The sequence below is a fragment of the Ranitomeya variabilis genome, chromosome 1, assembly GCF_051348905.1.
Source record: "Ranitomeya variabilis isolate aRanVar5 chromosome 1, aRanVar5.hap1, whole genome shotgun sequence".
Taxonomy (NCBI): Eukaryota; Metazoa; Chordata; class Amphibia; order Anura; family Dendrobatidae; genus Ranitomeya; species Ranitomeya variabilis.
The window spans coordinates 333,786,870-333,796,475 of NC_135232.1; positions in this window are offsets into that span (position 1 = coordinate 333,786,870).

Genomic DNA, 9,606 nt, shown 5'->3' on the forward strand with positions numbered 1-9,606 from the left:
CATTCTAGGAAGGGGAGCAATAAAAATACATAATAGCAATACATTCAGGGAAAGGGAAGCAATAATAGTGCATAATAGCAATGTATTTTGGGAAGGGAAGCAATATTAGTGCATATTTAACAATGCATTCTGGGAAGGGTAGCAATAACAGTGTATATTAGCAATGCATTCTGGAAAGGAAAGCAATAATGCATGATAGATATGCATTCTGGGAAGTGAAGAAATAATAGTGCAAATTAGCAATGCATTCTGAGAAGGGAAGCAATAAAAGTACATAATAGCAAAGCATTCAGGGAAATGGTGGGAAAGGGCAGCAATAATAGTGCATAATAGCAATGCATTACGTGAAGAGAAGCAAAAAGGGTATGCTTCTACGGTCAGGAAATGCTGCGGGTTTGAGTCTGCGTACATCCGCAGCATCAAACCCGCAGCATCCAGATAGTGTAGGGGATTTCATGAAATCCCATTTCCACTGTGCGTTTGGAAACACAAGCGGCAGACCTGCATATCCGGACATGCGGCGCGTCTTTTCAGACTGCAGCATGTCTATTTACCATGCGGTCACACTCCGTCCCTGCAGTGTAAATTTCCCATAGACTATCATTAGATGCGGTAAAACCGCATGCAATTATTAGTCACATGTGTAATAACTGAAGGAACGCAGCTTACTACTCATGTGAACTAATTTAAATAATTTCTTACCTTGTGACCACCGAAAGTCCGCGTCCACTGCAGTTCTCGCAATGACTGAGCTCGTGCACGTGACCGCCGGGGTTACCTCCGGTCACTAGGCTGGCTCTCACGGTCAGCTGATAGCCAGTAAAGGCTAAGTATACAGCTGTGAGCTGATATTAATAGCCTGGAAAACTCCATGGGTATTACCCCCATTCCCAGGCTATAAAAATCGGTCCCCAGACACTGGCTTTCCCTCTGCTGGTTTTGAAAATTGTGCAGGAGCCCACAACATTTAAAAAAAAAAAAATTTACTTAGTAAAAAAAAAAGGAAAGGACATTACATATTTCTGTGTGGCCGGTGTCACACTTGCGAGTGTGATGTTAGAAACTCGCGTGAATCTCTAGCATCAACACCCGGCACTCGGCGGCAGTGCCAGCCAGGTGTTGATGCGCGAGTTTCTCGCATCACACTCGCAAGTGTGAACCCGGCCCGTCACGTACTTCTGGATGTGACACCAGATTCAACATATGTAAATTAGTACGCATGCATAGTAAGCTGCATTCCCGCAGTTATTACACATGTGACTAATAATTAGATGCGGTTTTACCGCATCTAATGATGGTCTATGGGAAATTTACGCTGCGGGGACGGAGCGTCTCCGCATGGTAAATAGACATGCTGCGGTCTGGAAAGACGTGCCGCATGTCCGGATACGCAGATCTGCTGCCTGCGTCTCCAAACGCATAGTGGAGATGGGATTTCATGAAATTCCATCCACTATGCTGTAACATCTGGCTGCTGTGGGTTGAACGCTGCAGATGTACGCAGCGTCCAACCCACAGCGTTTACTGACTGTGTGCACATACCCTATCTGCAAACAGGAAATAACTTTTTTTTCCTTCCCAGAAGCCAACTTTCAATAAGCTTTATTTCAAGTGACAAAAAAATGCATGTAATGCAAAAACACATGTAAAAAACGAATCAAAAATGCATGTAAAAAATGCATAACAAATGCAGGTGACCTGCCAGTGACTTCAGATGCAGATTTTACCTGCGTCAAATCCTGAGAAAATACTGAGCCATTCCTGACCGTGGAAACATACCCTAAGAGTATGTTTCCACGGTCAGGAAACGCTGCTTGTTTGACGCTGCACAGAGCTGCAGCGTCAAACAAGCAGCGTCCAGATGTTCCAGCATAGTGGAGGGGATTTTATGAAATCCCGTCTCCACTATGCGTGGAAACCCGCACGCGGCGGCCCTGCGACTCCGGACATGCTGCGCGTCTTTTCAGATCGCAACATGTCCGTACACCTTGCGGGGACGCAGCGTCCCCGCAAGGCATATCACAGGGCCCTATGGGACAGAGCGATCATCCCGGATGTGAAGAGTTAACACATCCGGCATGATCGCGTCCCAGAAAGGGGGCGGGGCTTAGTGCCGAGCGGCTTCGCCGCTGCGGCGATACCGCCGGCCATCCTGAACGTGGAGACATAGCCTAAGGCTATGTTTCCACGGTCAAGAAACCTTCAGGATTTGCTGCGGATTGGATGCTGCGTACAGCCGCAGCGTCCAATCCGCAACGGCCAGATGTTACAGCATAGTGGATTTCATAAAATCCCATCTCCAATATGCGTGCAGGGCTGCATCCTGCGGCCCTGCGTAACCGGACATGCGGCGCGTCTTCATAGATAATTATAAATAACCCAGTCTATGAATACAATGTGGTAATTCCACATGTGTTCAATGAACACATGCGGAATCACCGCGAGTACAACAGGGGGCAGCGCTTTGGGCAGAGTGGGGTATCCGCTGCATCCAAAGTGCAGGGAATCCTGAACGTGGAGACATAGCCTAATAGTGCTTATTAGCAAGGCATTATGGGAAGGGAAGCAATAATAGTGCATATTAGCAATGCATTCTGGGAAGGGAAGCAATAATTGTGCATAATAGCAATGCATTCTGGGATGGGAAGCAATAAAAGTACATAATAGCAAAGCATTTTGGGAAAGGGTGGGAAGGGGAAGCAATAATACTGCATATTAGCAATGCATTATGTGAAGAGAAGCAATAATAGTGCCTATTAGAAATGCATTCTGGGAAGGTAAGCAATAATAGTGCATATTAGCAATGCATTATGTGAAGAGAAGCAATAATAGTGCCTATTAGAAATGCATTCTGGGAAGGTAAGCAATAATAGTGCATATTAGCAATGTATTCTGGGAAGGGAAGCAATAGTAATGCATAATAGCAATGCATTGTGAGAAGAGTAGCAATAATAGTGCTTATTAGCAATGCATTCTGGGAAGGGAAGCAATATTAGTGCATATTTAGCAATGCATTCTGGGAAGGGAAGCAATAATAGTGCATATTAGCAATGCATTCTGGGAAAGGGAGCAATAGTAATACATAATAGCAATACATTCTGAGAAGAGTAGCAATAATAGTGCTTATTAGCAATGCATTCTGGGAAGGGAAGCAATATTAGTGCATATTTAGCAATGCATTATGTGAAGCAATAATAGTGCATATTTAAGCAATGCATTCTGGGAAGAAAAGCATTAACAGTTCATAAAAGCAATGCATTATGTGAAGTAAAGGAATAATAGTGATGATGAAATAGTGAAATATTTGGATTTGGCAAAATCGGCACGAATAATTTCTAACATCCGTGTATTCGTACCGAATAACAAATCCAATGCAAGTCAATGGGAAAGCCGAATATTTTTCTGCTGGACCCAACAAATAGGTCTAGGGGCATGGGAAAAAAGCTGAAATGGATGGGAAAGAGCTAAAACTAAATGGGAACAGCATGGAGAAGATACCTGCATGCCTTTCTGATGCACATATGGTATCTGGGAATAATGTCAGACTATTGCGCTGGTTTTACGGATTTTTTTAAAAGATCTACCAACCCAAATTTCTTTCTCCTGGCCGTGAGTGCTCAAATGTTTGGGCATCACTGCACTCCACCTAATCATGACCCTCTGGTGCACGTTGAGAGGCCTGACAAATTACAAGGGAACATAAACAGTCCCTCAGAGTGGCCAGCGTTGGAGTCATATGTCTCCTGGGACTCTTGATGGTGGGAGGAAGAAGGACCAGGTTGAGGATTCAGAGGCCCAGCCTCTTGGCTACTGAGACTGGACAACACACTGGAGCCTTCGTCTGACATCCAACCCACAACATCCTCGCACTTGTCTGGGTTCATTAGTGGTGTAACGCGCTGACCATATTTTGAACGGAACCAAGAATGAGATACAGTCACCTTCGGATCTGTCACACGGCCTTGGCGGGCACCATCACATCCACATCCCTTAAAGTCGCCCTTTCTAATCTTAAATGCGTTATGCTTATGAAACCAATGCAGGGACTCAAGACTGTAAAGGATAATAAGTAGAATTTTTAGGCATAACAGTAACATCCTTATCCCTCACAAACTGTGAACTAGAAGACATGTCTTGCAGCGATGTTAGGATAAGAACCGCATTATGCTCCTAAAAAAAAAAAAGTGGAGGTTACCTTAAGGACACCACCTCTGTTTTAAATGTATTTCATAATTTCACATGGACTGATAATTATTGGTTCTCAACATTTGATGTTGTGAACCTTTATTCTACCATTCCCAATCACCTTGCCGTCACAGCCATCCAGCATCATCTTACACAGTACAGTCAATATTCTTCCAACCTCAGCAATTCATCATGCTGGCCCTCCAGTACCTCCTTCACCATAATTTTTTATGTTCAATTCTAAATTCTACCTACAACGGCTAGGTGCCCAAATGGGCTTACGGTTCTCACCATCTTTAGCCATTTTATACATGGCATGGTGGGAGGAAGAATTTAATTTCTCTACTAATAATCAATTTTTCCATGAAACATTATGGTTTGAGAGATATGTGGACGACCTGCTATTGGTGTGGCAAGGTGATTCATCTTTAATTGAAAAAATTCTCTGTCTATATAAATTCCAGCAGCCACAATCTCAGGTTCACAGGTAGTGGCCCCTCCAAGGAGATTTCTTTCCTTGATATAAGGTTGTTGGGCAATATGAATACACTAAAGATAGATATATTATATACCAGGGCCGGACTGGCCATCGGGCAGTTCTGGCAAATGCCAGAAGGGCCGGTGGCAGTAGTGGGCCGCTCGAGTGTGCCGCTGTCGGCACACTCACCCCGCTGTCGGCGCACTCTCCCCGCTGTCGTCGCACTCCCGGCCCCGCATTCAACTACACTACATACAGTTGAATGCAATGATGGAGGAGAGAGCGTCTGCTGACGCTTCCTCTCCCATCATTCCCCGCTCTGCCTGCCGCTGACACTGCGGGTGCGCGATGACGTCATATCATCGCGCACCTGCTGTGTGACCGGGCGGGCAGACTGCGACTGCTGAGACCAGAGCCAGAGCAGCGCGGGGCAGGAGGAAAGGTGAGTAGAGTGTTTTTTGTTTTTTTTTTATCAAGGAGTGATGACTGGATTGTGGAGCTATTGGGGGGGAGGGGGGCTGTGCTGCATTCCATTCTATGGGCCTCTGCTGCATTATATTCTATGGGGCTGGCTGCATTCCATTCTATGGGCCTCTGCTGCATTATATTCTATGGGGCTGGCTGCATTCCATTCTATGGGCCTCTGCTGCATTATATTCTATGGGGCTGTGCTGCATTCCATTCTATGGGCCTCTGCTGCATTATATTCTATGGGCCTGTGCTGCATTCCATTCTATGGGCCTCTGCTGCATTATATTCTATGGGGCTGGCTGCATTCCATTCTATGGGCCTCTGCTGCATTATATTCTATGGGGCTGGCTGCATTCCATTCTATGGGCCTCTGCTGCATTATATTCTATGGGGCTGTGCTGCATTCCATTCTATGGGCCTCTGCTGCATTATATTCTATGGGGCTGGCTGCATTCCATTCTATGGGCCTCTGCTGCATTATATTCTATGGGGCTGGCTGCATTCCATTCTATGGGCCTCTGCTGCATTATATTCTATGGGGCTGTGCTGCATTATATTCTATGGGCCTGTGCTGCATTATATTCTATGGGCCTGTGCTGTATTATATTCTATGGGCCTGTGCTGCATTGTATTCTATGGGCCTGTGCTGCATTCCATTCTATGGGCCTGTGCTGCATTATATTCTATCGGCCTGTGCTGCATTATATTCTATGGGGCTGTGCTGCATTCCATTCTATGGGCCTGTGCTGCATTATATTCTATGGGCCTGTGCTGCATTATATTCTATGGGGCTGTGCTGCATTATATTCTATGGGGCTGTGCTGCATTATATTCTATGGGGCTGTGCTGCATTCCATTCTATGGGCCTGTGCTGCATTATATTCTATGGGCCTGTGCTGCATTATATTCTATGGGCCTGTGCTGCATTATATTCTATGGGGCTGTGCTGCATTCCATTCTATGGGCCTGTGCTGCATTATATTGTATGGGGGCTGTGCTGCATTATATTGTATGGGGGCTGTGCTGCATTACATTCTATGGGGCTGTGCTGCATTACATTCTATGGGGCTGTGCTGCATTATATTGTATGGGGGCTGTGCTGCATTACATTCTATGGGGCTGTGCTGCATTATATTGTATGGTGGCTGGCTGCATTACATTCTATGGGGGCTGTGCTGCATTACATTCTATGGGGGCTGTGCTGCATTACATTCTATGGGGGCTGTGCAGCATTACATTCTATGGGGCTGTGCTGTATTATAGTCTATGGGGGCTGGCTGTATTACATTCTATGGGGGCTGTGCTGTATTACATTCTATGGGGGCTGAGCTGTAATGCTGGATACAGCTGTAATTATATGTTATATAGTTGTGTTACACTCCCCTCACTTCTTGTAGCCTACAAGTGTACAAAGATATTATACAGTCACCATGTGACAAGTGGGCCTGTGTGACTTCAAATGCCAGGGCTGAATTTTAGTCCCAGTCCGGCCCTGTTATATACTCAAGTATAAGCCGACCCGAGAATTAGCCGAGACCCCTAATTTTGTCACAAAAAACTGGGAAAACTTAATGACTCGAGTATAAGCCTAGGGTGGAAAATGCAGCAGCTACCAGTAAATGTCAAAAATAAAAATAGATACCAATTAAAGTAAAATTAATTGAGACATCAGTAGGTTAAGTGTTTTTGAATATCCATATTGAATCAGGAGCCCTATATAATGCTTCATACAGTTCATGATGGGCTCCATAAGATGCCCCATATTAAAATATGCCCCATATAATGCTGCACAAATGTTGATTATGACCCCATAAGATGCTCCATAGAGATATTTGCCCCCATATAATGCTGCACAAATGCTGATTATGGCCCCATAAGATGCTCCATAGAGATATTTGCCCCATACAATGCTGCACAAATGCTGATTATGGCCCCATAAGATGCTCCATAGACACATTTTCCCCGTATAATGTTCCACAAATGCTGATTATGGCCCCATAAGATGCTCCATAGAGATACTTGCCCCATATAATGCTGCACAAATGCTGATTATGGCCCCATAAGATGCTCCATAGACACATTTTCCCCTTATAATGTTCCACAAATGCTGATTATGGCCCCATAAGATGCTCCATAGAGATACTTGCCTCATACAATGCTGCACAAATGCTGATTGTGCCCGCATAAGATGCTCAATAGAGATATTTGCCCCATATGCTGTTGCTGCGATTAAGAAAAATCACATACTCACCTCTCGTCGCTCAGGCCCCCGGCACTTGCTATAGTCACCTTTCCCCATTCCACCACCGGGCGCCGCTGCGTCTCCTGCACTGATGTTCAGGCAGAGGGCGCACACTAACCACGTCTTCGCGCCCTATGACCTGAACGTCACAGCAGAGGACGTGGAAAACGGAGCGGCGATGGAACGTGGACAGGTGAATATCGCGCAATGTCCCCGTTATACTCACCTGCTCCTGGCGCGGTCCCTGGTTCTCCGGGCAGCTTCTTCCTGTATTGAGCGGTCACATGATACCGCTCATTACAGTAATGAATATGCGGCTCCCCCCCTATGGGAGTGGAGTCGGGTCCATATTCATTACTGTAATGAGCGCTACCATGTGACCGCTCAATGCTGGAAGAAGCTGCCAGCGCCCGGAGAACCAGGGATGTGCAGGGACCACGCCAGGAGCAGGTGAGTATGATTAGACAGCTGCCGCTCCCCCTCCCCTGCCGACCCCTGGGAATGACTTGAGTATATGCCGAGAGGGGCAATTTCAGCCTAAAAAAATGGGCTGAAATTCTCAGCTTATACTCGAGTATATACCTTCTTATTTTGTAAAAAACTATCTGGTAGCAGTGTTACATCATTCCAGCTCTCATCCCCCCCATACGATTAGAGCCATATCGTTTGGAGAATTCAATCGAGCCAAACTAATTTGTTCTACCTCTACATCTTTCAATCATGAAAGCAGTATTATCTGCAACACCCCTCTGAAAGAGGTTACAAGAACCGTGCAAACAGTGCTCCAGCTGCACTTACTTTTTCCACTCCCTACAGTCCACAGTTTTCCCAAATCAGTAAGATTATTCACAAGTATCTACCTGTAACCAGCCAAGATGACATTTTACGTACAATTATCAAGCCATGATGTAGATGTGTCGCTAAAAGGGGACTCACCCTCAGAAGCATGCTATCCCCAGTCTTCTAAAAAATCACAGCTCTCCTTCTACCTGGCTGTCCATCAAAGGCTTCCACAAATATGGAGGCAACAGATGTAACGTCTACAAATATGTTCTGAGTATAACGATTTTTTCCTTTTTCATCTACCATTAATCACACTATTACGCAAGCTCAAACCATGAATTGCGGAGCATATATCCAATATAATTGGTAACAATAGCTCCTATTCTGGAGTGACAAAACATTTTGTTTGCAGCCATAAAGGCAAACTTTCACATTTTGTGTTTTTTTTCAGCTGGAGAAGATTGACTCTCCGGTCAGGGGAGGCGATTGGAAATGGACTTTGATGATGGAAGCTTTCTGGATTTTGTGTCTCAACAACAAATTCCCCAATGGAATGAACTTTAAGAACGATCTGTTCTATATACAGCTCTAGCAAAAATTAAGAGACCACCATATCAAAACCCTGTCAGGCCGGTTTCACACGTCAGTGATTCCGGTACGTGAGGTGACAGTTTCCTCACGTACCGGAGACACTGACACACGTAGACCCATAAAAATCAATGCATCTGTTCAGATGTCATTGATTTTTTGCGGACCGTGTCTCCGTGTGCCAAACACGGAGACATGTCAGTGTTCGTGGGAGCGCACGTTTTACACGGACCCAATAGAGTCAATGGGTCCGCGTAAAACACGGACCTCACACGGACATTCTCCGTCTGGGGTCCGTGTGCGTGCAGGAGACAGCGCTACAGTAAGCGCTGTCCCCCCCACATGGTGCTGAAGCCGGTATTCATATCTTCCCTGTAGCACCGTTTGCTATAGAGAAAATATGAAGAATAGTGTTAAAAATAAAGATTTAGGTGTCCACCGCCCCCCCACCCCCTGTGCGCCCCCCCGCTGGTCATAAAATACTTACCCGCTCCCTCGCTCCTTCCTGGTCTGGCCGCGCCTCCTACTGTATGCGGTCACGTGGGGCTGATCATTTACAATCATGAATAGTCGGCTCCGCCCCTATGGGAGGTGGAGCCACATATTCATGACTGTAAATGATCGGCCCCACGTGACCGCATGCAGGAGAAGCCGCGGCCAGACCAGGAAGGAGCGAGGGAGCGGGTAAGTATTTTCTGACCAGCGGGGGGGCGCACAGGGGGTGGGGGGGCGGCGGACACATAGATCTTTATTTTAAACACTATTCTTCATATTTTCTCTGCAGCAAACGCTGCTGCAGGGAAGATATGAATCGCAGCTTCAGCACCATGCAGAGTGGGTACCACACGCTCCGTGTGGT